The following is a 26,130-nucleotide window of genomic DNA, read 5'->3' on the forward strand; positions in this document are numbered from 1 at the left end:
CTCAGATACATTCAGAGCACTCTATCCTAAAGGAACAGAATACCTATTCTTCTCAAGCACATATGGAGTTTTCTCCAGAATAGGTCACATCCTGGGTCACAAATCAGGTCTCAGCAGGTACCAAAAGACTGAGATTATCCTCCACATATTTTCAGACCACTGTGCTTTAAAACTTGAATTCAATCACAAGAGCAAATTTGGAAGGAACACAAATACATGGTGGTTAAAGAGTATCCTACTAAATGAATGGTTAAAGTAGGAAATAGACATAGAAACAAAAGAACAGTAGAACAGATCAATGAAACTAGGAGCTGTTTTTTTAAGAGAACTAGTAATATCAATAAACACCTATCCAGACTTATCAAAAAGAAAAATGACCCAAATTAATAAAATCATGAATAAAAGAGGAGAGATCACAAGCAACACCAAGGAAATACAGACAATTATAAGAACATACCGTGAGCAACTATATGCCAACAAACTAGGCAATCTAGAAAAAACAGATGCATTCTTAGAAACATATAAACTACCAAAACAGAAAGAGGAACATATAGAAAATCTGAGCAGACCCATAACCAGCAAGGAAATTGAAGCAGTAATCAAAAATCTCCCAACAAACAAGAGTCCGGGGACGGATGGCTTCCCAAGAGAAATCTACCAAACATTTAAAGAAGAATTAATATCTTTTATTCTGAAAATGTTTCAAAAAATAGAAATGGAAGGAAAACTTTCCAATTCTTCCTATGAGGCCAGCATTACCCTGATCCCCAAACCAGACAAGACCCCACCAAAAAGGCAGTTGTAGACCAATAACCCTGATGAACATGGTTGCCAAAATTCTCACCAAGATACTAGCCAATAGGATTCAACAGGACCTTAAAAGGATTATTCACCACAACCAAGTAGGATTTATTCCTGGGGAAACAAGTGTGGTTCAACATCCACCAAAAACAAAACAAAACAAAACAAAACAAAAGCCAGAAAAAGTATTTGACAAAGTGCAGCATTCTTCCTTGATTAAAACCCTCCTTACCATAGGGATAGAGATAACATACTTCAGGATCATAAAAGCCACATACAAAAAATCCACAGAGATTATCATTCTCAATGGGGAAAAACTGAGAGCTTTTCCCTTTAGGAAAGGAAACTATGGGGATGTCCACTCTCGCCACTGTTGTTCAACATAGTACTAGAAGTCCTAGCCTCAGCAATCAGACAATAAAAAGAAATAAAATGCATTCAAATTGGCAAAGAAGAACTCATCAACGAAATCATCTTTCTGGATGACATGACTTTATGTGGAAAACCCCAAAGACTTCACCCCAAGAGTGTTAGAACTCATAGAGGAATTCGGCAAAGTGGCAGGATATAAAATCAATGCACAGAAATCAGTTGGATTTCTATACTCAAACAATAAGAGAGAAGAAAAGGAAATTAAGGAGTCGATCCCATTTACAAGCGCACCCAAAACCATAAGATACCCAGGAATAAATCTAACCAAAAGGGGAAAGGGTCTTCACTCTGAAAACTTTAGAACACTCTGAAAGAAATTGAGGAAGACACAAAGAAGTGGGAAACCATTCCATGCTCATGGATTGGAAGAGCCAATATTGGTAAAATGTTTATGCTTCCTAGACCACTCTACACAGTTAATGCAATCCCTATCAAAATACCATCAGTTTTATTCATAGAGCTGGAACAAACAATCCTAAAATTTGTATGGAACCAGAAAAGACTGTGAATAGCCAAAGGAATGTTGAAAGGGAAAACCAAAGGTGGAGGCCTCACATTTCTGAACTTCATACTCTATTACAAAGATATAATCATGAAGACCGTATAGTACTGACACAAAAACAGACACATAGAACCAAGGGAATAGAATAGAGAACCCAGAAATGGACCCTCAACTCTATGGTCCACTAGTCTTTGACATAGCAGGAAAGAATATCCAAAGGAAAAAGGACAGTCTCTTCAACAAATGATGTTGTGAAAATTGGACATTGATATTCAGAAGACTGAAACTGGACCACTTTCCTACACAAAATAAATTCAAAATGGATGAAGGGCCTGCGTCTGTTAGTAATCCATTAGTAATCCAACAATCTCAAAGCAAAGAACACAAGCAGCAACCTCTGTGGCTTCAGCTGCAGAAATTTCTTGATATACATGTCTCTAAAGGCAAGGGAAACAAAGGCAAAAATGAACTATGGGGATTTCATCAAGATAAAAATCTTTTGCACAGCAAGGGAAAGAATCGATAAAACCAAAGACAACCGACAGAATGGGAGAAGATATATGCAAGTGTTTTATCAGATAGAGGTCTAGTACCCCAAATCTATAAGGAATTTATCAAACTCAACACACAAAAAACAAATAATCCAGCCAAGAAATGGGCAGAAGACATGAACAGACATTTCTCAAAGAAGACATACAAAGGGCCGACAGACAACATGAAAAAAAATGCTTGACATCTTTTGGCATCAGGGAAATATAAATCAAAACCAGAATGGTCAGAATGGCTAAAATTAACAAGTCAGGAAACAACAGATGTTGGTGAGGATGCAGAGAAAGGTGAACCCTCTTAAACTGTTGGTGGGAATGCACGCTGATACAGCCACTCTGGAAAACAGCATGGAGTTTCCTCAAGAAATGAAAAATAGAGCTACCCTAACACCCAGCAATTGCACGACTAGGTTTTTACCCCAAGGATACAAATGTAGAGATCTGAGGGGGTACCCCAAAGTTTATGGCAGCAATGTCCACAATAAACAAACTATGGAAAGAGCCCAGAGGTACATCAACAGACAAATAGATAAAGAAGAATTGGTATATGTGTGTGTGTGTGTGTGTGTAAAGAAGAAGTGGTGTGTGTGTGTGTGTGTGTGTGTGTGTATAATGGAATATTACTCAGCCATCAAAAAATGAAATCTTGCCATTTGCCATGACACGGATGGAACTAGACGGTATTAGGCAAAGTGAAATAAGTCGATCAGAGAAAGACAATTGTCATATGATCTCACTCATAAGTGGAATTTAAGAAACAAGACAGAGGAGCATACAGGAAGGGAGGAGAAAATAAAACAAGATCAAATCAGAGGAGACACACCATAAGAGATTCTTAACCCCAGGAAACAAACTGTGGGTTCCTGGAGGGGAGAGGGGTGAGGGGGATGGGTTACTGGGTCACAGGCCTTAAAGACGGCACAAGATGTAATGAACAGTAGGTGTTATATACAACTGAAAATCACTGAACTCTACCTCTGCAACTAATAATACATTATATTTTAATTTTTTAAAAAAGGAATAAAACCAAAGATTAAACCAGAGCTCCAAACTAAATAATTTACCTCTTATTTTTATTTTTCGCTCTAACTGAACAGTGGAGAATAGATTAACTCCATAATATCAATAGAACAGTGGAGAATAGATTCACTCCATAATATCCAATAAAGTCAGTAGTCAATGGTTTCTAGTTTCTTACTCAGGTATTTGTTCATGCCCAACTGCCTGTCATAATTTCAGGATCACTCCTCTCGTAAGATCACCATCAAAATCAGCCCAACTTATCCTTCTGAGTTATAGCTCATCATTTCAGTTGATGGGCCACTACTTTATTAGTAAGAACTTCCTGAGTAATTCAAATTCACAAAAGCCCTCTTTTTAGAATGTGAGGTACACAAGTACATGTGCAATTATCACACACTTTGCTGCTGCCTTTTGCTGATGTGTTTTGAAGGGAACACATTTTGGGTATGACTTTTAAGGTTTTTATGCAGAAGAATGACTAATTGCAAATAACCCAGTCAATCATTTCTATTTATCAAAAAATATGTTTTGTAACTGAGAGAAGGAGCCTGAGACAAGAATAGTTTCCATTTCAGGACTCTAATCACAGTTGATAGTGATATAACAGCCAGGGAGAGAAGCCTCATTTTAGAGTCATCTCTTTTTAATGCTTGAAATTATGTCCAAGGTTGACAGTCCAATGCCTATAATTTGATAATAAAGGTTTGCCAAATACACTTTGTTTGGAGTTGTTAGAAATTGCACTAGAACTCCATCTCTTAGCTTCTAAGTTAATGGGTTTTTGCCCTTTAGATGCCTACTTCCTTGTTACTTAAATCCTTAATTATGAACCCCTGTGTAATTATTTTCTATTAATCGTTCTCTTGTTTCACTTAATTCCTCCCCGCCCCCCACCAGTGAGTGAGTTTACATGACTTTATTCTTCATTTTAGAAAGGTAGTACTCCCAGCAGTTAGGAATATTCTATATTTGAAGCAATGGTTCACAATAGCTAGTAAATCAAGGATGAAAGGAAACAATGAAAGTGAATTTAAGTATTAAAAAAGCCTGTAAATGATTTTGTAACTCTCATTCAAAATGTTAAACATAAGGAAATATAGACATGAAACAGTGAAATAAAGTTGACCTATATTCCTTTTCCTTTAGTTATATTATTCAGATATAGTTGGGTTATAATCATAATTCTATAAAACATATAATTAACTTTTTATTAAATTTTAGCTACGAATATATATTATTACCAAATGAATCTATTATTTTAAGCTACCCAGTGAGCCAAGTAAGATAGTTTTTAATTTTAAAGAATTCTTGGAGGTTGCCTGAAGCATGGCCAGTATACAGTTTTGCTTAATAAGTAATGCCCTTCTCTCCCATTTTCTTTGATAATGCCTCTGTCCTCTTGTTATCAACTTGAGTCCTTCCAGACGTCTTTACTCATAAGTGTGGCAGTGACCTATATATATTTCTCTCTGTAATTTACCCCTGGAGGTAGACTTGAGGCCAAGATTCATGCATTTTCTTTTTAACCTAAATCTATATAGAGCCTAGCATGTAGTATGCATCTGCAATATGTACTGATTATTAAATTAATCAGTTATAACAAATCAATGCATTTTAATTCAAATCACACCTAAATCTAAGGATTTTCAAAGAGCACTGCTTAGGCCATTAGTTCTGTGAAACAATTAGATATTCAGTGAATTAGATACTATTTTCTGTTTAATATGAATTTTTGTTTGTTTGTTCATATCTGTGCATACTACTCAAAGATAGTTGAAGTGGGAGCCTGTCTGAGTTGAATGATTCAGATCATACTTCAGTTTAGAAAAATTGCAGAGAAAAATCATTTTTAGCAGGAAAGGCAAGGAAATGAAAACAGGTAGAATATATGTATTTCAGTGAAGTAAAGAAAAAATCTACTCTCTTTTACTGCTAAGAAACAAAGGTTTTTAGTTTTCTAAATACTTTTCAGGTTTTTCTGTGTGGCACTCCCTCCAAGAAGTATAAAGTATTCTAGGAAACTTTTCAATGGCCAGCCATGGTAAAACTTTCCAAATAGGACTTCTGAAATTTTATCTAAAATTAATGAGAGTGACAAAAATTGTGAGCATTCTGTTCCAGTACAAAGATTGGGTATAATCATCCCCAATTATCAGCAACTTCTGGAACAGATTGAGGTAAATTAAATCTCTTTGTTAATCTTGTTGTTAATGTTGACATATTTCAGTTCATTAATGGTGTCAATAAGTAGGTTATCTTACTTTTTGAATAAATATTTTACTATTTCTTCTTTTTTATTTTTTTAAATTTGTTTTATTATTTTTTTAGTAAACATATAATGTATTATTAGCCCCAGGAATACACGTGTGTGAATCGCCAGGTTTACACACTTCACAGCACTCACCATATCACATACCCTCCCCAATGTCCATAATCCCACCACCCTCTCCCTACCCCCCTCCCCCTGGTCACCCTCAGTTTGTTTTGTGACAGTAAGAGTCTCTTATGGTTTGTCTCCCTCCCGATCCCATCTTGTTTCATTTATTCTTTTCCTACCCCCCAAACCCCCACATTGTATCTCCACTTACTCATATCAGGGAGATCATATGGTAATTGTCTTTCTCTGATTGAGTTATTTCACTAAGCATAATACCCTCTAGTTCCATCACTGTCATCGCAAATGGCAAGATATCATTTCTTTTCATGGCTGCATAGTATTCCATTATATATATATATGTGTATACACACACACACACACACACACACATATATATATATACCACATCTCTTTATCCATTCATCTGTTGATGGACATCTAGTTTCTTTCCATAGTTTGGCTATTGTGGACACTGCTGCTATAAGCATTCAGGTGCACATGACCCTTCAGATCATTACATTTGTATCTTTAGGGTAAATATCCAGTAGTGCAATTGGGTCGTAAGGTAGCTCTATTTTCAACTTTTTGAGGAACCTCCATGCTGTTTTCCAGAGTGGTTGCACCAGCTTGCATTCCCACCGACAGTATAGGAGGGTTCGTTCCCCTTTCTCCGCATCCTCGCCAGGATCTGTCTTTTCCTGACTTGTTAATTTTAGCCATTCTGTCTGGTGTGAGGTGGTATCTCATTGTGGTTTTGATTTGTATTTCCCTGATGCCCAGTGATGTGGAGCATTTTTTCATGTGTCTGTTGGCCATCTGGATGTCTTCTTTGCAGAAATGTCTGTTCATGTCCTCTGCCCATTTCTTGATTGGATTATTTGTTCTTTGGGTGTTGAGTTTAATAAGCTCTTTATAGGTTTTGGATACTAGCCCTTTGTCTGGTATGTCATTTGCAAATATCTTCTCCCATTCTGTCAGTTGTCTTTTGGTTTTGTTAACTGTTTCCTTTGCTGTGCAAAAGCTTTTGATCCTGATGAAATCCCAATAGCTCATTTTTGCCCTTGCTTCCCTCGCCTTTGGCGACATTCCTAGGAAGAATGTGCTGTGGCTGAGTTCAAAGAGTTTGCTGCCTGTGTTCTCCTCAAGGATTTTGATGGATTCCTTTCTCACATTGAGGTTCTTCATCCATTTGGAGTCTATTTTCGTGTGTGGTGTGAGTAAATGGTCGAATTTCATTTTTCTGCATGTGGCTGTCCCATTTTCCCAATGCCATTTGTTGAAGAGGCTGTCTTTTTTCCACTGGACATTCTTTCCTGCTTTGTCGGAAATTAGTTGACCATACAGTTGAGGGTCTATTTCTGGGCTTTATTCTGTTCAATTGATCTATGTGTCTGTTTTTATGCCAGTACCATACTGTATTGATGATGACAGCTTTGTAATAGAGCTTGAAGTCTGGAATTGTCATGTCACCAACTTTGGCTTTCTTTTTCAATATTCCTTTGGCTATTTGAGGTCTTTTCTGGTTCCATATAAATTTTAGGATTATTTGTTCCATTTCTTTGAAAACAATGGATGGGATTTTGATAGGGATAGCATTAAATGTGTAGAATGCTTTGGGTAGCATAGACATTTTCACAATATTTGTTCTTCTAATCCATGAGCATGGAACACTTTTCCATTTCTTTATGTCTTCCTCACTTTCTTTCATGAGTACTTTATAGTTTTCTGAGTATAGATTCTTTGCCTCTTTGGTTAGGTTTATTCCTAGGTATCTTATGGTTTTGGGTGCAATTGTAAATGGGATTGACTCCTTAATTTCTCTTTCTTCTGTCTTGTTCTTGGTGTAAATAAATGCAACTGATTTCTGTGCACTGATTTTATATCCTGACACTTGACTGAATTCCTGTACAAGTTCTAGGAGTTCTGGAGTAGAGTCTTTTGGTTTTTCCAAATATAGTATCATACCATCTGCAAAGAGTGATAGTTTGACTTCTTTGCTGATTTGGATGCCTTGAATTTCTTTTTGTTGTCTCATTACTGATGCTAGGACTTCTAGTACTATGTAGAATAGCAGTGTTGATAATGGACATCCCTGCTGTGTTCCCTGACCTTAGCGGAAAAACTTTCAGTTTTTCTCCATTGAGAATGATATTTGTGGTGGGTTTTTCGTAGATTGCTTTGATAATATTGAGGTATGTGCCCTCTATCTCTACACTTTGAAGAGTTTTGATCAGGAAGGGATGCTGTACTTTGTCAAATGCTTTTTTAGCATCTATTGAGAGGATCATATGGTTCTTGTTCTTTCTTTTATTAATGTATTGTATCACATTGATTGATTTGCAGATGTTGAACCAACCTTGCAGCCCTGGGATAAAACCCACTTGGTCGTGGTGAATAATCCTTTTAATGTACTGTTGGAACTTATTGGCTAGTATTTTGGTGAGAATTTTCACATCTGTATTCATCAAGGATATTGGTCTGTAATTATCTTTTTTGATGGGATCCTTGTCTGCTTTGGGGATCAAGGTGATTCTGGCCTCATAAAATGAGTTTGGAAGTTTTCCTTTCATTTCTTTTTTTGGAACAGTTTCAGGAGAATAGGAATGAATTCTTCTTTAAATGTTTGGTAGAATTCCCCTGGGAAGCCGTCTGGCCCTGGGCTTTTGTTTGTTTGGAGTTTTTTGAGGACTGTTTCAGTCTCCTTACTGATTATGGGTCTGTTCAGGTTTTCTATTTCTTCCTGGTTCAGTGTGGCAGTTTATATGTCTCTAGGAATGCATCCATTTCTTCCAGATTGGCAAATTTGTTGGTCTAGAGTTTCTCATAATATGTTTTTATAATTGTTTGTATTTCTTTGGTGTTGGTTGTGTGATCTCTCCTCTTTCATTCATGATTTTATTTATTTGGGTCCTTTCTCTTTTCTTTTTATAAGTCTGTCCAGGGATTTATCAATCTTATTAATTCATTCAAAGAACCAGCTCCTAGTTTCATTGATTTGTTCTATCGTTTTTTTGGTTTCTATTTCATTGATTTCTGCTCTGATCTTTATGATTTCTCTTCTCCTGCTGGGTTTAGGCTTTCTTTGTTGTTCTATCTCCAGCTCCTTTAGGTGTACGGTTCAGTTGTGTATTTGAGACTTTCTTGTTTCTTGAGAAAGCCTTGTATCACTATATATTTTCCTCTCAGGACTGCCTTTGCTGTGTCCCACAGATTTTGAACCGTTGTGTTCTCATTTTCTTTTGTTTCCATGAATTTTTTCAATTCTTCTTTAATTTCCTGTTTGACCCATTTATTCTTTATAAGGATGCTGTTTAGTCTCCATGTATTTGGGTTTTTTCCAAATTTCCTCTTGTGATTGAGTTGTAGCTTCAGAGCATTGCGGTCTGATAATATGCATGGAATGATCCCATTCTTTTGATACTGGTTGAGACCTGATTTATGACCCAGGATGTGATCTATTCTGGAGAATGTTCCATGTGCTCTAGAGAAGAATTTGTATTTCTGTTGCTTTGGGATGGAATGTTCTGAATATATCTGTTATGTCCGTGGATTCCAGTGTAACATTTAAGGCCTTTACTTCCTTGTTGATCTTTTGCTTGAATGATCTGTTCATTTCAGTGAGGGGAGTGTTAAAGTCCCCTACTATGATTTTATTATTGTCGATGTTTTTCTTTCATTTTGTTATTAATTGGTTTATATAGTTGGTTGATCCCATGTTAGGGGCATGGATATTTAAAATTGTTAGATCTTCTTTTTGGACAAACCCTTTGAGTATGATATAGTGTCCTTCCTCATCTCTTTTTATAGTCTTTGTCTTAAAATCTAATTGATCTGATATAAGGATTACCACCCCAACTTTCTTTTGTTGTCCATTAGAATGGCATATTGTTTTCCACCCCCTTACTTTAAATCTGGAGGTGTCTTCGGGTCTAAAATGAGTTTCCTGTAGGCAGCATATGGATGGGTTTTGTTTTTTTATCCATTCTGATACCCTGTGTCTTTTGATTGTGGCATTTAGCCCATTTACACTCAGGGTAACTATTGAGAGATATGAATTTAGTGCCATTGTATTGCCTATAAGGGGACTGTTACTGTATATTGTCTCTGTTCCTTCTTGTGTACTACTTTTAGGGTCTCTCTTTGCTTAGAGGACCCCTTTCAATATTTCCTGTAGAGCTGGTTTGGTGTTTGAAAATGCTTTCACTTTTTGTTTGTCCTGGAAGCTTTTTATCTCTCCTTCTATTTTCAATGATAGCCTAGCTAGATATAGTGTTCTTGGCTGCATGTTTTTCTCATTTAGTGCTCTGAATATATCATGCCAGTTCTTTCTGACCTGTCAGGTCTCTGTGGATAAGTCTGCTGCCAATCTAATATTTTTACCATTGCATGTTACAGACTTCTTGGCCTGGGCTGCTTTCAGGATTTTCTCTTTGTTGTTAAGACTTGTAAATTTTACTATTAGATGACGGGGTGTGGACCTATTCTTTTTATTTTGATGGGGGTTCTCTGTGCCTCCTGGATTTTGATGCTTTTTCCCTTTGCCATATCAGGGAAATTCTCTACAATAATTCTCTCCAATATACCTTCTGCTCCCCTCTCTCTTTCTTCTTCTTCTGGAATCCCAATTATTCTAATGTTGTTTCATCTTATGGTATCACTTATTTCTCAAATTCTCCCCTCCTGGTCCAGTAGTTGTTTGTCTCTCCTTTGCTCAGCTTCTGTATTGTCTGTCACTTGGTCTTCTATATCACTAATTCTTTCTTCTGCCTCACTTATCCTAGCAGTGAGAGCCTCCATTTTTTATTGCACCTCACTAATAGCTTTTTAAATTTCAACTTGGTTAGATTTTAGTTCTTTTATTTCTCCAGAAAGGGCTTTTATTTCTCCCAACAGGGTTTCTCTAATATCTTCCATGCCTTTTTTGAGCCCGGCTAGAACCTTGAGAATTGTCATTCTGAACTCTAGATCTCATGTATTACCAATGTCTGTATTGATTAGGTCCCTAGCCTTTCGTACTGCCTCTTGTTCTTTTTTTTGTGGTGAGTTTTTCTGCCTTGTCATTTTGTCCAGATAAGAGTATATGAAGGAGCAAATAAAATACTAAAAGGGTGTCAAAGACCCCAGGAAAATGTGCTTTAAGCAAATCAGAGGAGACCCAAATCACGGGGAGAGAAGGAGGGTAAAAAGAAGTTCAGAGACAAAAATAAAAAAATTTAAAAAGAAAACAAATAAAGAACAAATATAAAAAAGAAAAAAAAATATATATATTAGACTGGTGACTAGAACAGGGTCCCCCACTTATTTTGGGGAGCATTTTGGTCTCTTAGAAGAAACTACCTCTCACATTTTAAAGAATGACTAACATATATAAGGGCAAACACAATGAAGGTATAGAATATGAGTATAAAGATGAAAAACATTTTTTTTAATTTCTAAAGAAAAGAGTTGCTAAGGTAAGTTGGTTGGGAGAATAAAGATAAATAAGGTGGAGAGAATTTGCTCAGGCTGGAGACTAGAACAAACCCAGTGCTAGATTTAGGGTGTATTGTGATCTATTAGAAGAAGTTGTACTCCAAATTTTTTACAAGAAAAAACCCTATGTGTATACACAAAATACAGTTAGATACAATGAGGGATAAGATATGACTATAACAATGAAGGTTTGAAAAAAATGTTTTATGAAAGGTATTAAGATAAACTAGTTAAAAAACATTAAAAGAGGAAAGGGTAAAAGTTAAAAAAAATTTAGCAGAAGAAAAAGATAAAATTAAAAAAAGATTAATTAACTTTGCAAGACTAAAGATTCATGGGGAGAAAGCCATGAATTCAGTGCTTTGCTTTCTCCTCCTCTGGGATTCCGCTGTTCTCCTTGTTAAGTGAACTTGGTCTTTGCTGGATTTCTTGTTGATCTTCTGGGGCAGGGGCCTGTTGTAGTGATTCTCAGTTGTCTTTGCCTGAGGTGGAATTGCACCGCCCTCACCAGGGGCCTGGCTAAGTAATCCACTCAGGTTCGCTTGGGGAGGTTTTGTTCCTTGAACACTTTCCATAGAGTTCTGGAGGATGGGAATGAAAATGGTAGCCTCCCAATCTCCTGCCAGAGGAGCCAAGATCTCAGGGCCCCATTCCTCAGTGCACCCTCAGAGAAAAGCACTCAATCCCTCACATCTCCCTGGCCTCCTGCTGTGCTCCGAGCTCACCCAGCCTGTGACCAAGCGTCTCTGTTTCTGGCACACAGCTCTGCCAGAGTCTCTGAACCCCGCAGATCCCTGAGCTCTTCCAGGGGTAGTCTCCCTCGACCTTTGGGGACCCCACTCACAGAGCAGTGGCCTGTGCCTGGATTATGGTTCAAGGTGACCCTGAGCTGAGAGCTCACTCCTCAGCTCTGTCTCTGTAGCTGGCTTCCCCACTCCAATAACCTGTGGGCTCTGCTATACGCAGACACCCCCGATCCTTCTGTGACCCCGCGGGACCTGAGGCCACGCTGTCCCCGCGTGGGCTTCACCCCATTTAGCCACAGGAGAGATGTCCCTCAGTGGAGCAGACTTTTTAAAGTCCTGATTTTGTGCTCCATTGCTCCAAACCTTGTTACGAGCTGGCCCCTCCCTCATGGTCTATCTTCCCGTCACTTTGGATTCACGTCTCCACCAGTCCTACCTTTCAGAAAGTGGTCGAATTTCTGTTTCTAGAATTGGTGCTCTTCTTCTCTTCAATCTCCTGTTGGATTTGTAGGTGTTCAGAATGGTTTGATAAGCTATGTAGCTGATCTCCTGCTACCTGATGTCATCCCAGCCTGCTACTTCTCCACCATCTTCACTCTGAAATCACCATTTCAAAGAGGTTTCTGAACTTCCATGTTTATTACAACGTTATTCACAATAGCCAAAATAAGGAACCAACCTAAATGTCCTTTGACAAATGGAAAATTCTTCTTTTGTCATTTGCCACAAGTCACAACATGGATCTATTTGTAGGGCATTTAGTTAAAGGAAAAAAAAAAAACAGAGAAATTGAGTGTTTGGTATCATTTAGGTGTGGAATCTTAAAAAAAAAAAAAAAGCAGATTTGATAGGAAACCTAGAATAGTACTGTCAAGGGCTGAGGGGAAGAGCAAATGGAGAAATGTAGGTCCAAGGTAAACTTGTAGTTAAAGAAGAATAAATTGAGAATATAATAGACAGTGTGATAACTGTAGTTAATACTACAGTATTGTATAGTTGAAAGTTGCTCAGAGTAGATCTTAAGCATTTTCCCATACAAAAAACTATGTGATTTGATGGATGTGTTAATTATATTGATCTTGGTAATTATTCCACAATATTTATATCAACTCATCATGCTGTATGCTTCATATACACGCAATTGTATTTGCCAATTCTTTCTGAATAAAGTTGAGAAAGAGAATTAGAAATAATTATACATGTGAATCACGACTTCTTGGATATCAGTGTTCAGAGATTTTTGTTTTGTTTTGTTTTGTTTTTTTAAACTTGGACTTTGCTGACATGCAATTCACATATCCTATGGTTGGCCAATTTAAAATGCACAATTCAGTGGTTCATAGTATATTTTCAGAATTGTGCAACCATGAAAACATTATCATTTTCATCATCCTGTAAAAAAGCCTGTAACCTTTAGCTATTTCCCCTCAACTTCCGCATTTCTCCAGCCATAGGCAACAATGAATCGACCTTCTATCCCTACAGATTAGGCTATTCTAGGCACTTCATGTAAAAGAAATCAGAATATGTGGTGTTTGTGACCTGCTTCTTTAAATTAGCAAAGTGTTTTAAAGGTTTATATCTGTTGTACCATGAATCGGGATTTCATTCCCTTTTATTACCAAATAATATCACATAGGATAGACAGACTTTGTTATTTATTAGTCAAGACACATTTGTGTCTCCTTTTTCTAATGTTTTGGCCATTAATAATGTTTATTAACATTAATGTACTAGTTTTGTGTGGACATGTTTTCCTTTTTCATGGGTATATACTGAGAAGTGGAATTATTGGTTCCTATGGTAACTGTGTGTCATCTTTGAGGAATTTGCAAACTGTTTTCCAAAGTGATTGTACCACTTTAAATTCCCAGATGCAATATATGAGGATTTTAATTTCCCAAGTCTTGCCAACACTATTTATTATTTGTCTTTTTGTTTACAGCTATGCTACTGGGCATGAGGTTGTATCTTATTGTGATTTTGACCTATATTTCTCTGATGCCTAATGCTGGTGAGCATTTCCTTTTCATGTGCTTATTAGCTATTTGTATATCTTCCATGTAGAAATTTCTTTTAGATACTTTGCTTATTTTTTAAAAATATTTTATTTGTTTATTTGACAGGGGGACAGACAGAGAGAGTCAGAACACAAGCAGGGGAAGGGGAAAAGGAGAAGCAGGCTTCCCGCCAAGCAAGGAGTGGGATGTGGGGCTGGATCAATCCCAGTGCCCTGGAATCATGACCTGAGCTGAAGGTAGACACTTAACGATGAGCCACCCAGGTGCCCACTTTGCTCATTTTTTATTGCATTTTTTGTCTTCTTATTGAGTTGTGGGTGTTCTTTATGTGTTTTCAGTACAAGCTCATTATCAGACATGATTTGCCAATAATTCTCCAATTCTGTGCGGTTTTGTTGTTTTGTTTTGTTTTTTACTTTGTTGATGATATCCTTTGAAGCACAAAGTTTTAATTTTGATGAAGTCCAACTAATATAAATTTAATTTTGGTTGCTTGTGCTTTTAGTATTATACCTAAGGAACCATTGCTAAATCCAAGGTTACAATATTGTGCCCATGTTTTCTGTTAGGAGCTTTTAAAATTATTATTCCAAGTCTTGCATTAGATTTTTGATCCATTTTGAGTTAATTTCTGTATATGGTATGAGGTGGGGGGGATCCAATTTCATTCTTCAACATGTGGATAATTATTTTTCCCCAAAGAATTTATTCTGGATTGTAAAATCAATTCCATTGATCTGTATGTCTGTCCCTTTGCCCGTAACACACTCTCTGGAGTACTGTAGATTGGTAGCTGGCTTTGAAATCAGGAAGGACATAGATCTTCTTTAATTTCCTTTCACAATATTTTAGTTTTCAACAGTATGGGTTTTGAATTTCTTTTTATTAAATTTATTTGTGTTTTATTCTTCCTGGTGGTATTATATATGGAATTGTTTTCTTAATTCCATTTTGGAGTGGTCATTGCAAATATATAGAAATGCAGTTGATTTCTGTATATGGATCTTGTATCCTGAAAACTTGCTTAGTTTGTGTTTTGATCTAATATTATTTTAGTGGTACTCTTTAGATTTTCCCTACATATGATCATGTCATCTGCCAATAAAGATAGATTTATTTCTTCCTTTCAAATTAGAATTTATTTTATTTCACATTCTTGTCTAATGTTTTAGCTAGTACCTATGTAACACATTGAACAGAAGTGAAAAGGGTGGCTTTTCTTGTCTTTTTCCTTATCTGTGAAAGAAAGCATTTAAGTCTTTCACCATTAAGTATGATGTTGGCATGGGTTTTATGTAGGTGCTTTTTTTCAGTTGGAGGAAGTTCAATTCTATTCCTAGATTACTGAGTATTCTTTTTTTAAAAAAAATATTTTATTTATTTATTTTCCAGAGAGCGAGCGAGCACAGGCAGGCAGAGTGGCAGCAGAGGCAGAGGGAGAAGCAGGCTCCCCGCCAAGCAAGAAGTCCGATTTGGGACTCGATCCCAGAATGTTGGGATCATGACCTGAGTTGAAGGCAGCCGCTGAACCAACTGAGCCCGCCAGGTGTCCCGATTACTGAGTATTCTTATCATGAAGGTTGTTGGAGCTCATGAAATAACAATGAATTTGTTCACATTTATTAAGATGAACATGCAGTTTTGTCTTTTATGCTGTTGGTATGTGGTATTATATTTACTGATTTTTCAGATGTTAAAGCCACTTTGTTCTCCTGGGATTAATTCCGATTTTTTGTGTGTGTATAATTCTTTTTATATGGTTAAGTATTTGGTTTGTTAACATTTTGTTGAGGACTTTTACATACCTTCCTAAGGGATATTGACCTATAGCTTTCTCGTGATGTCATTATTTGGTTATAGTATCATGTTTTATTTAGTGTCATGTGTTTTCTCTTCTTGTACTTTTTGGGGGATTTTTAGAAAGAAACAATATTATTTTTTCTTTAAATTCTTGATAGAACCATTCAGTGAATCCACCTGAACCTGGGCTTTCCTTTGTCGTAGTTTTTTGATTACTAATTCAATCCCTATTTTTGTAGTTATGGGTCTAAAACAGTTCATGTTTTTCTAATGATTTGTCCTTTTCACCTAGTTATCACATTTGTTGGCATACAGTTTATATTAGTATTTCTTTTGATCCTTTTTATTTATGTAAAGTTAGTTGTAATATCTTCAATCTCATTTCTTATTTTAGAAATGCGAGTCTCCTTTTTTGAGTGTCTATCTAGCTAAAGGTTTATTAGTTTTGTTGGTATTTGGAAAGAACCAAATGTTGGTACTGTTACTTTGCTTTATTGTTATTCTCTATTTTTTGGTATTCTAATTCTGAGCTTTTTTTTTTCTTCTTCTTCTACTAGTTTTGGATATTGTTTCCTTTCTTTTTTTTCTAGTGTCTGTGTTTTAAAAGTCCATTTTTTCAGTTTTACTGAGATATATTGGCATATAACATTATAAGGTATACAACTTAATAATTTGGTACATGTACACATAGTGAATTGATTACTATAATTTCAGTTAACATCCATCACCTCATACAGGTATAAATTTTTTTCTTGTGATGAAACTTTTAAGATCTACTCTCTTAACTACTTTCAAATATACACGACAGTGTCATTAACTATAGTCAATATGCTGTGTATTATCCCCCCAGTTCTTATTTATGTTGTAACTAAAAGTTTGTATTTTTGACCACCTTCACCCATTTCCCCCAAACTCCAGTTTTAGCAACCACCAGTCTGTTCACCATTGCTAGGAGTTCAATTATTTTAGATTTCACGTATAAATGAGATCATACAGTATTTGTCTTCTCTGTCTGATTTATTTTACTTAGCATCATGCCCTCGAAGTCCATTCATGTTGTCACAAATGGCAGGAGTTCCTTCTTTTTTAAGACTGAGAGTCCTAGTTGTATATATAGATACATAGTGTATTCTCTTTATCCATTCATCATTGATGGATGCTTAGAATGTTCCTGTGTTATGGCTATTGTAGATAATGCCAAAATAAACATAGAAATGCAGATACCTTTTGGAAATAGTGATTTCATTTTCTTGGGTGACTGAGTCATATGATAATTCTATTTTTAATATTTTAAGGAACCTCCACAGTATTTTCCATGGTGGCTACACCAACACACATTCCCACCGAAAGTGTACAAGGGTTTCTTTTTCTTTACATCCTTGCCAACACTCACACATATATGGTCTCTTGTCTTCCTGATAACAGCCATTCTATCAGGTATGAGGTGATACCCCATTATTTTGTTTTGCATTTCCCTGATGATTAGCGATGTTGAGCATCTTTTCATGTACCTGTTGACCATTTGTATGTCTTCCTTGGAGAAATATCTGTTCAGTTCCTCTACCCATTATTTTAATTGGATTGTTTCTTATTTTGGCATGAAGTTACATGAGTTATTTATACATTTTTGGATATTAACCCCTTATCAGAAATATAATTTGTAAATATTTTCTCCCATTCTATAAATTACCTTTTCTTTTTCTTGATGGTTTCCTTTGCTGTGCAGAAGCCTTTTATTTTGGTGTTGTCCCACTGGTTTATTTTGCTTTTGTTGCCTTTGTTTTATGCGTTATATCCCCAAAATTAATGCCATGACGGATGTGAAGGAGCTTATCTCCTATGTTTTCCTCCTTGACGTTTTATAGTTTTAGGTTTCACATTTAAGTTTTCAACCCATTTGGGGTTAATTTTTGTGTATAATGTGAGAAAGGGGTCTAATGTTCTTGTTTTGTTCATTGGCTGTCCAGTTTCCCAACAACAGTTATTGAGGAGATTGTTCTTTGCCTATTGCATATTCTTGCCTCCACTGTCTTAAGTTAATTGACCAAAAATGTGTGCATTTATTTTGGGGCTTTCTCTCCTGTTCCGTTGATCTATGTGTTTGTTTTTATGCCAGTATTATACTTTTTTGATTCCTATAGATTTCTAGCATGATTTCAAATCAGGAAGTGTGATGCTTCTGGCTTTGTACTTGTTTTTCAAGATTGCTTTCACTGTTTGGAATCTTTTGTGGTTTCATACAAATTTTAGGATTCTTTGTTTTATTTCTGTGAAAAATACTATTGGAATTTTGATAGGGATTGCATTGAATCTATAGATTGCTTTGGGTAGTGTGGATATTTTAACAATATTATTTTTTCCAATACATGAGCATGAAATATCTTTCCATTTATTTGAGACTTCTTCAATTTCCTTCATCAGTCTCTTTAGTTTTCAAGGTATAAATTTCTCACATCCCTAGTTATATGCATTTAAGTTTTTTATTCTTTAAAAAAAATTTCTATTTATTTGTATGAGAGAGAGAAAGAGAGTGAAAGTGCAAACAGGGGAGGGACACAAGCAGACTTACACTGAGTGGGGAGGCTGATGAGGTGCTTGATCTCATGATCCTGAGATCATGAGCTGACCTGGAATCAAGAGTCAGATGTTTAACTGACTGAGCCATCCAGGTGCCCCAGCATTTTATTTTTCTTGATGTAATCATAGATGGGGTTGCTTTCTTAATTTCTCCTTTAAAAAAAAAATGTCTATACAACTTGCCCATAAGCTGTCTGTTAACTTTCTTAACTGTGCATCCTGGCATTGGGATTGATGACTCTGATGGCCAGCTGGGCTGCTCTCTCCACAATGACATTGCGGTTCTTGGAGGAGACCATTGGCAACCATCTTTGCACCATTATTGGTTCCTTGAGGAGACTATTGGGCACCATTATTTTGCACATCAGCAGCACTTCAAATTCCCTGATGTGTGGACTAGGCATTTCCAGAAGCCACTGGGCAGTATGTGCTTTGTTTTCTTGTTGCTCCCATAACCAATGTTGGGCATCAAGGTCTGGCCCCCGAATCTTCTGTGTGCATTATTGTCAGTGCCTCTGGGTTTCTGCCAGTTGTGCTAAATTTTGACATATAGGTCTGACTGGTGCCAGCTGAACTTCTTGGTCCTCTTTCTAATGATCTTGGGCTTCATCAGAGGTCTGAGGATGGCCATGATATTGAGTAGGAGATGGCTGCTCCCTTCTCAGGCAGTGCTGAGGAAAAGAGCTTGATTTCTCCTCCTGATAGTTGATGTTAGTGTACAGAAATGCAACTTATTTTTGTGTATTGATTTTGTATACTACTTTACTGACTTTATTACTTCTAGTAGTTCGTTGTTGTTGTAGTGTATGCAACTTTGTGAAGAAAAATAAATCAGTTACTAGCAGAGTTGCTCACTCATCCATCAACAACTTGCTTCATTTATTCAGTGCTATATTAAATATCATATTGGAAGACAGATTAACTCATAGCGCCAAGCCTCCTTACAATTTAAACGAGAATTACAAAATATTTGAGACCCTATTTTGGAATACAAGGGTGTTTGACTTCCAATTTTCATTCTCTGTAGAACAAGAACAGGCCATTCCTTTATCAACATGCATAAAATACTTCGCATTTTCTGTTCTGCTGATGCTATCAATGCAATACCAATTTTCCAGCCACATCAGTTATAAGCATAAAATATATCATGTAACCTCAAATCAGTAACGGTGGAAGGCTTAAAAAAGACTGGTGCTAGAATAATGCTGTTTCCTTTGATGTGACAACCGAGCATCCATCTCCCTCCCACTCAGATGGTTTCTTCAGCATGTTAGAGCAGTGAGGAATGGCTTTAGTCTCATAACCACGTTAGAGTGAAGACACTGGCCATGTAATAAACATGCTTCATTTTTAAAAAAATTCTGAATCTTGGGCAACTGTTCTCTTGTAACTACTTTCCAGTTTCTAAAAGCAGTTACTGTCCAAAGCTGGAAGAACTTAACTCTTCTCAGATGAGCATGCGAATGGGTGCAGGGAGGCAAACAAAAAATAAAATTAAAACAGATGAGGTCTGATAGGGGAGCAGCCAGGTAAGAAAATAAAACAAACAAACAAACAAAAGGAACAGTGATTTAAAGTTTATTCCAGCTATAATGTAGGTTTTTCTGACTTTACGGAAGCATCACATGCCATAGTTCTGAATCCATTCCCAAGATATTCTGTTGTACTTCTCTCTGTCTGTTTTATGGATCCATGCAATCTCTGGTACTAGGAGTCATCTGGGTTTGGATCACCCACCAATGAACAAGTGGATAAAAGAACTTTCGAAATAGTTACAGCGGGAGACCATTGTGATCTTAGAATATCAAGAGAAATGCTCTCATTACTATTAATATCTGGATGATAAATTCTTGTAAATGCAACTTTAGGTGATTTGAAGGTGTAATCTGCAGGAAAATTAATTGTTAAAAACAATACGCTGCCTCGATCTGAGCTGTCATTAGGTCCCACAATTGTTGCTTGCCAATGACACATGCAATCTCCAACCAGACCTGCAGAACGTTGTGCTGGTGAGTCGTGGGCCAAGTCACTATGTTCCTTATTAATCCATTTCAGTGCCTTAGCCTGTGTTTTTTGCCTGGCTGCTCACTCTCTTGGTGCATACTCAAAGGTCCAGCCAAAACTCTTGATTATCTGAGCAGCGGGGAAGAATTTTCTCCTCATCTCACACTGGCTCTAACAGACACAGGTCCTCCCTCAAGCTGTAGCCTTGGCCTCCTCCCCGTGGGGAAGCTAGTATGTCCCCATAAGAGCTCATGCTCAAGACACAGCCCTTGTAATGGGTTTTTGTTTTGTTTGTTTGTTTGTTTTGGGTTTTTTTGGTGTAGTTTTTACATTTTTCTATATATAATATGTCACCTGCAAATGGAGACAGTCTTAATTTTTCCTTTCTGTGACATCACCTGGGTGTCCTTGAATTTAGTTCAATTCTGACCCTAGCTACCTGGAGACTGTAACCCTCCCTCAGAACAATGTACTGCTTAAAATATAACCCATCTGAAATGATACTAGCCACTTAACATGCTTAGATATAGACTTAAGAAAAACATGTGCTGGCAACAGTCCACCAGGGGAGAGGACGATATAGGTCTTTGAAGCCGAGCAATCGGGGATGATCAGCTCACTCAGAGCAGTACGCTACCTGCTTCATTTTTCTGTTATCTGCCCTTCCTGGAGGGCGCCTGCAGTTAGTCAGACAATCTTTTGTTTGGGCTTACTCTCTATAGGTCATGTACTATGTGACCACACATATTTAGCCTTTCTTCTTACTTATCTACAAGACTCATGGTCAACATGTAACCTACTCTGGCTTCTTTATATGTTGTTACCTGCTTTCCAATATATATGACTGAGGAGTTTTTCGGGGTGACAATCTTTTGTACTGTCGCCCCCTGCTCCCTTTCTCTTGCAGCTGATGTGTTTGTGCTTCATTCTTCTCCTGTGCACCCTCGGAAAGTGGCAGAGACAACACCATGTCTCACAGGTTAAGGGCTCTTGTCTCATAGGATGCCACTTCAGATGCTAATTACAGGTAGTACATTCTCTGGTTACCTATAGCTTCTGTTCAACTTGGATACAAATTGGAAGTTTTCGTGACCTCCTCCCCCTTGGTTTTGATTACTTGCTGGAACAGCTCACAAAATTCAGGGAAACACTAAATTACATTTATCAGTTTGTTAAAGGATATGGACAGCCAAATGAAGAGATCCATATGTCAAGGTCTAGGAGGTTTTGGAGTATAGCAGGCTCTATATTGGTGAATATGGGGTATACCATCCAAAATTAAATGGATACGTTCTCCAATCTGAAAGCTTTCTGAACCCTGTATCTTTGGGGTTTTTATGAAGGCTTTCTCACGGAAGCATGATCAATATTAGCTCCAGTTCTAGCATCTCTCTCCTCTAAAGAAGTGGGGGGTGTGGTTGAAAATCCCAAGCTCCAATTATGCTGTGGTTTTCCTGGTTTACCCCCTCCTCCATCTAGGAGCCCACCTAGAATTACCTCATTAGAATAAAAGAGTGTTCTTATCACTTAGGAATTTACAGGGTCTTAGGAGCCTTGTGTCAGGGACTGGGGTCAAAGACAAAATATTAGAACAAAAGATGCTCCTAGTGCACTTTTCACTAAGGAGTTTATAAGGATTTTAGGAACTCTGTGTCAGAAACTAGGAGCTGAGACCAGTATGTGTATTTCTTATTACTTCACAATACAACACTTCTGACACATCTGTGCAGCGAATCAGGGAATTTGCATGATATGATTTCAATTCTTTAAAATTTATTTAGACATTTTTGTCGCCTAACATATGATGTATTTGTTACATTTGAGCCAGCTGATCAAGTTTTATGACTCCTGTGCACCTACCTTCCCCGAATGTCAGCCTGCCTGACATGTGTACAAGGTCATTCTGGTGAGACAGTGGTGACCTGGAATGGGTGAAAGTGTGAGCATGAGAATAGCACCCTCTGATCTCCAGGGAAGATTTCAGTCTGTTGCTAGATGTGTGCTGAATTTGAAGCCTATTCCTCAGGCAGCAGCTTTCAAGGTATGCAAATAGGGTTCTTTCAGGGAAAAGATGGGAGATGGACTTTTCTGTCTGTTGCCTCTGCTGAGCCCTGAGGGGTTAGCGAGTTAATAAGACTTTACATCCATTATCAAAGGCTGAACATGAGAGTGCAAGCAGCCAGGTGAATATTTTTAAATTATTATTACTAATATATAATGTAGTATTTGTTTCAGAAGTACGGGTCTGTGATTCATCAGTCTCACACAACACCCACCACAACACATACCCTCCCCAACGTCCATCACTCAGCACCCCATCCTTCGCCCCCACTCCAACAACCCTGTTTGTTTTCTGAGATTGAGTCTTTTCTGATTTGTCTCCCTCTCTGGTTTTTCTTGTTTCATTTTTTCCTCTCTTCCCCTATGATCCTCTGCCTTGTTTCTCAAATTCTACATATCAGTGAGATCATATGATAATTGTCTTTCTCTGACTAACTTATTTCACTTAGCATAATATCCTCTAGTTCCATCCATGTTGTTGCAAATGGTAAGATTTCTTTTTTTCTGGCTACATAATATCCCACTGTATATCTATACCACAGCTTCTTTATCCATTCATCTGTCGATGGACATATGGGCTCTTTCCATAGTTTGGCTATTGTGGACATTGCTGTTATAACATTGGGGTGCACATGCCCCTTTGGATCACTACATTTGTATATTTGGGGTAAATACCCAGTAGTGCAATTTCTGGGTCATATGTTAGGGTTTTTTGTTTTTTGTTTTTATTTTTTGCATTTTTGAGGATCCTCCAGACTATTTTCCAGGGTGGCTGTACCAGCTTGCATTCCTATCTACAATGTAGCAGGGCTCCCCTTTCTCTCCATCCTCACCAACATCTGTTGTTTCTTAGGTTTTTAATTTTAGTCCTTCTGACTGGTGTGATGTGGTATCTCCTTGTGGTTTTCATTTGTATTTCCCTGATGCCAGGTGATGTTTAGCACTTTTACATGGGTGTTTTGGCCATCTGGATGTCTTCATTGCAGAAATATCTGTTCATACCTTCTGCCCATTTCTTGATTGGATTATTTGTTCTTTGTGTGTTGGGTTTGATATGTTCTTTAGAGATTTTGGATACTAACCCTTTATCTGATATGTCATTAGCAAATATCTTCTGTTATATATAAATACATATATTTATAAAAAAATTAACCATTCTGCTGGTTGGCTTTTGGTTTTGTTGACTGTTTCCTTTGTTGTGCAAAAGCTTTTTATATTGATGAAGTCCTAATAGTTCATTTTTGCCCTTGCTTCCCTTGCCATTGGTGATGTTTCTAGGAAGAAGTGCTGTGGCTGAGGTGAGGAGGTTGCTGCCTGTGTTCTCCTCAATGATTTAGATGGATTCCTCTCTCACACTGAGGTCTTTCATCTATTTGGAGTCTATTTTAGTGTGTGGTGTAAGAAAATGATCCAGTTTCATTCTTCTGCATGTGGCTGTCCAATTTTCCCAACATCATTTGTTGAAGAGACAGTCTTTTTTCCATAGGACGTTCTTTCCTGCTTTGTCAAAGATTAGTTGACCATAGAGTTGAGGGTCCATTTCTGGGCTCTCTATTCTGTTCATTTTTAATGTATTCTCTATTTATTTATTCTTTATCATCCTTAAATTATAATGCTGATAGTAGTAACACATGCTGAGTTGATGGTTACCATGTTAGGTGCTACAAATGCCACAAAATAATATTTTCCTTTGGAGTACTGAAAAACTTAATTACCAAAAGTTATTTTATCAAAATTAAGAAGTTTTCTGCTTGAGAGGACACCAAATAGAGAGTGAAAAATTAACCACCCAGAAAGGGAGAAAATATTTGCAAATCAAATTTCTGATAGGATATTTATATCCATAGTATATAAAGAATACTTACAATCCAATCATGAGAAGATACCTCAATTTTAAAAATCAGCAACAGAAACTAATATAATATTTCTGTCAATTATACTTTAATAATAAATTTAAAACATTTAAAAATCCATGTGCTACATAAAAGAAGTTAGCTACAAAAGACCATGGATGGCAGATTCCTTTTACACAAATGCCCAGCAAAGCGAACCTATAGGGACAGAAATTTGTTTAATGGTTGCTTGGGGAGGGAGAATACAAAATAACCTCTAGGACATATGAGGCTTCTTTTTAGGATGATGAAAATGTTCTAAATTTATGTTGTGGGGATGGTTTCATAGCTTTATAAGCGTGCTATATATATTTGAATTTTGTACTTTAAACAGGCGAATTATGGTATGTGAATTACATTTTATTACAGTATCTACTCAAATAATGATAATATAATCACCCTTTGAGCAAAAAGAGATTTTTAATTTCAGAAATTCTAGATACTAAGTTGCTATAATCTATGATATTTCTACGAATTCATCATTCTCTCCTTCTATGGGTTCTATCCTATTTTTAAAGAAGTGTCCTTTTTACAATTATGTATATTACTTTGTATTTTTGGGGTAGAAAATTGTTGCACTAGTTGTCTATTAAATCAAAGAGGTTAAAATGCAACTTTGAAATAGATGGTTGAAAATAAAAGTGGATTTAAGATCAGCTAATTCATGTTGCTAATTTCAAAATTAGCCTCAAGAATGGGATGAAACTCATATAGTCCCTGTTGACAGAAGAACCTATCAATAGTACTAGTTATTGAAAAAAAATTGTAATACTCATGAAGGGTCATTAATGAGTGTCCTTGCATTGAGCAAATCTGTATTAGACATTGTGTGGAAGTCCAATTTGGCAGCTGCTCCCTTGGCTTCATGCGGGCAATGTTATCAGGTTGATCTGCAAGCAAAGGAATGTCCACCATGGGATCCCATGATAGACTGCCTCATAGAAGCCTTTGGTTCCACCATGAGTTATGAAGTCTTTGGGTTTTGATTACTTGAGATTGTGTGAATTTTACTTGAGATTGAGTAAATTTTAGCAAATTGTAGATTATAAGTGATATAATTGATTATATATACACACACACACACACACACACAAATTTTTTAATTTAAAAAAAAATTTAAAATCTTCTCTTTCCCCCCTTAAATTCCCCCTGATATAGGGTCTCTTCTGATATGGTTAGCATACATTTTTCAATATACAGTATACAATATACAATAACAGTGCCCCTTCAGGCAACACAATGGCACTAAATTCAAATCTCTCAATAGTTACCCTAAATGTGCATGGGCTAAATTGCCCAATCAAAGGACACAGGATATGAAAATGGATTTAAAAAAATGACACCCATCGATATGCTGTTCACAAGAAACTCATTTTAGACCCCAAGACACCTCCAGATTTAAACTGAGGGGGTGGAAAACAATTTACCATGCTAATGGACATCAAAAGAAAGCTGGGATGGCAGTCCTTATATCACATAAATTAAATTTTAAGCCAAAGACTATAAAAAGAGATGGGGAAGGACACTATATCATACTCAAAGTGCCTGTCCAATCACTATATCATACTCAAAGATCTAAGAATTTCAAATATCTATGCCCCTAACATGGGAGCAGCCAAGTATATAAACCAAGTAATAAGAAAGTCAAAGAAACACATCCACAATGACACAATAATAGTAGGGGACTTTAACACCTCCCTCACTGAAATGGACAGATCATCCAAACAAAAGATCAACAAGGAAATAAAGGCCTTAAATGACACACTGGATTAGATGGACATCTCAGATATATTCAAAACATTCCATCTCAAAGCAACACAATACGCATTCTTCTTTGGTGCACATGGAACATTCTCCAGAAGAGATCACATCCT

The 26,130-nt window shown here is 36.9% G+C and overlaps 1 pseudogene across 1 annotated transcript; it reads right to left on the bottom strand.

The window, feature by feature from the left end:
* Window positions 1-19,920: 19,920 nt before the first annotated feature.
* LOC308338653 (ubiquitin-conjugating enzyme E2 D3-like) lies at window positions 19,921-20,351 on the bottom strand (annotated as a pseudogene). The gene has a single exon. The product of its transcript is annotated as a ubiquitin-conjugating enzyme E2 D3-like (transcript).
* Between the last annotated feature and the right edge of the window lie 5,779 nt (window positions 20,352-26,130).

Source organism: Martes martes (assembly GCF_963455335.1).
Source record: "Martes martes genome assembly, chromosome: 2".
In the NCBI taxonomy this organism is placed as follows: domain Eukaryota; kingdom Metazoa; phylum Chordata; class Mammalia; order Carnivora; family Mustelidae; genus Martes; species Martes martes.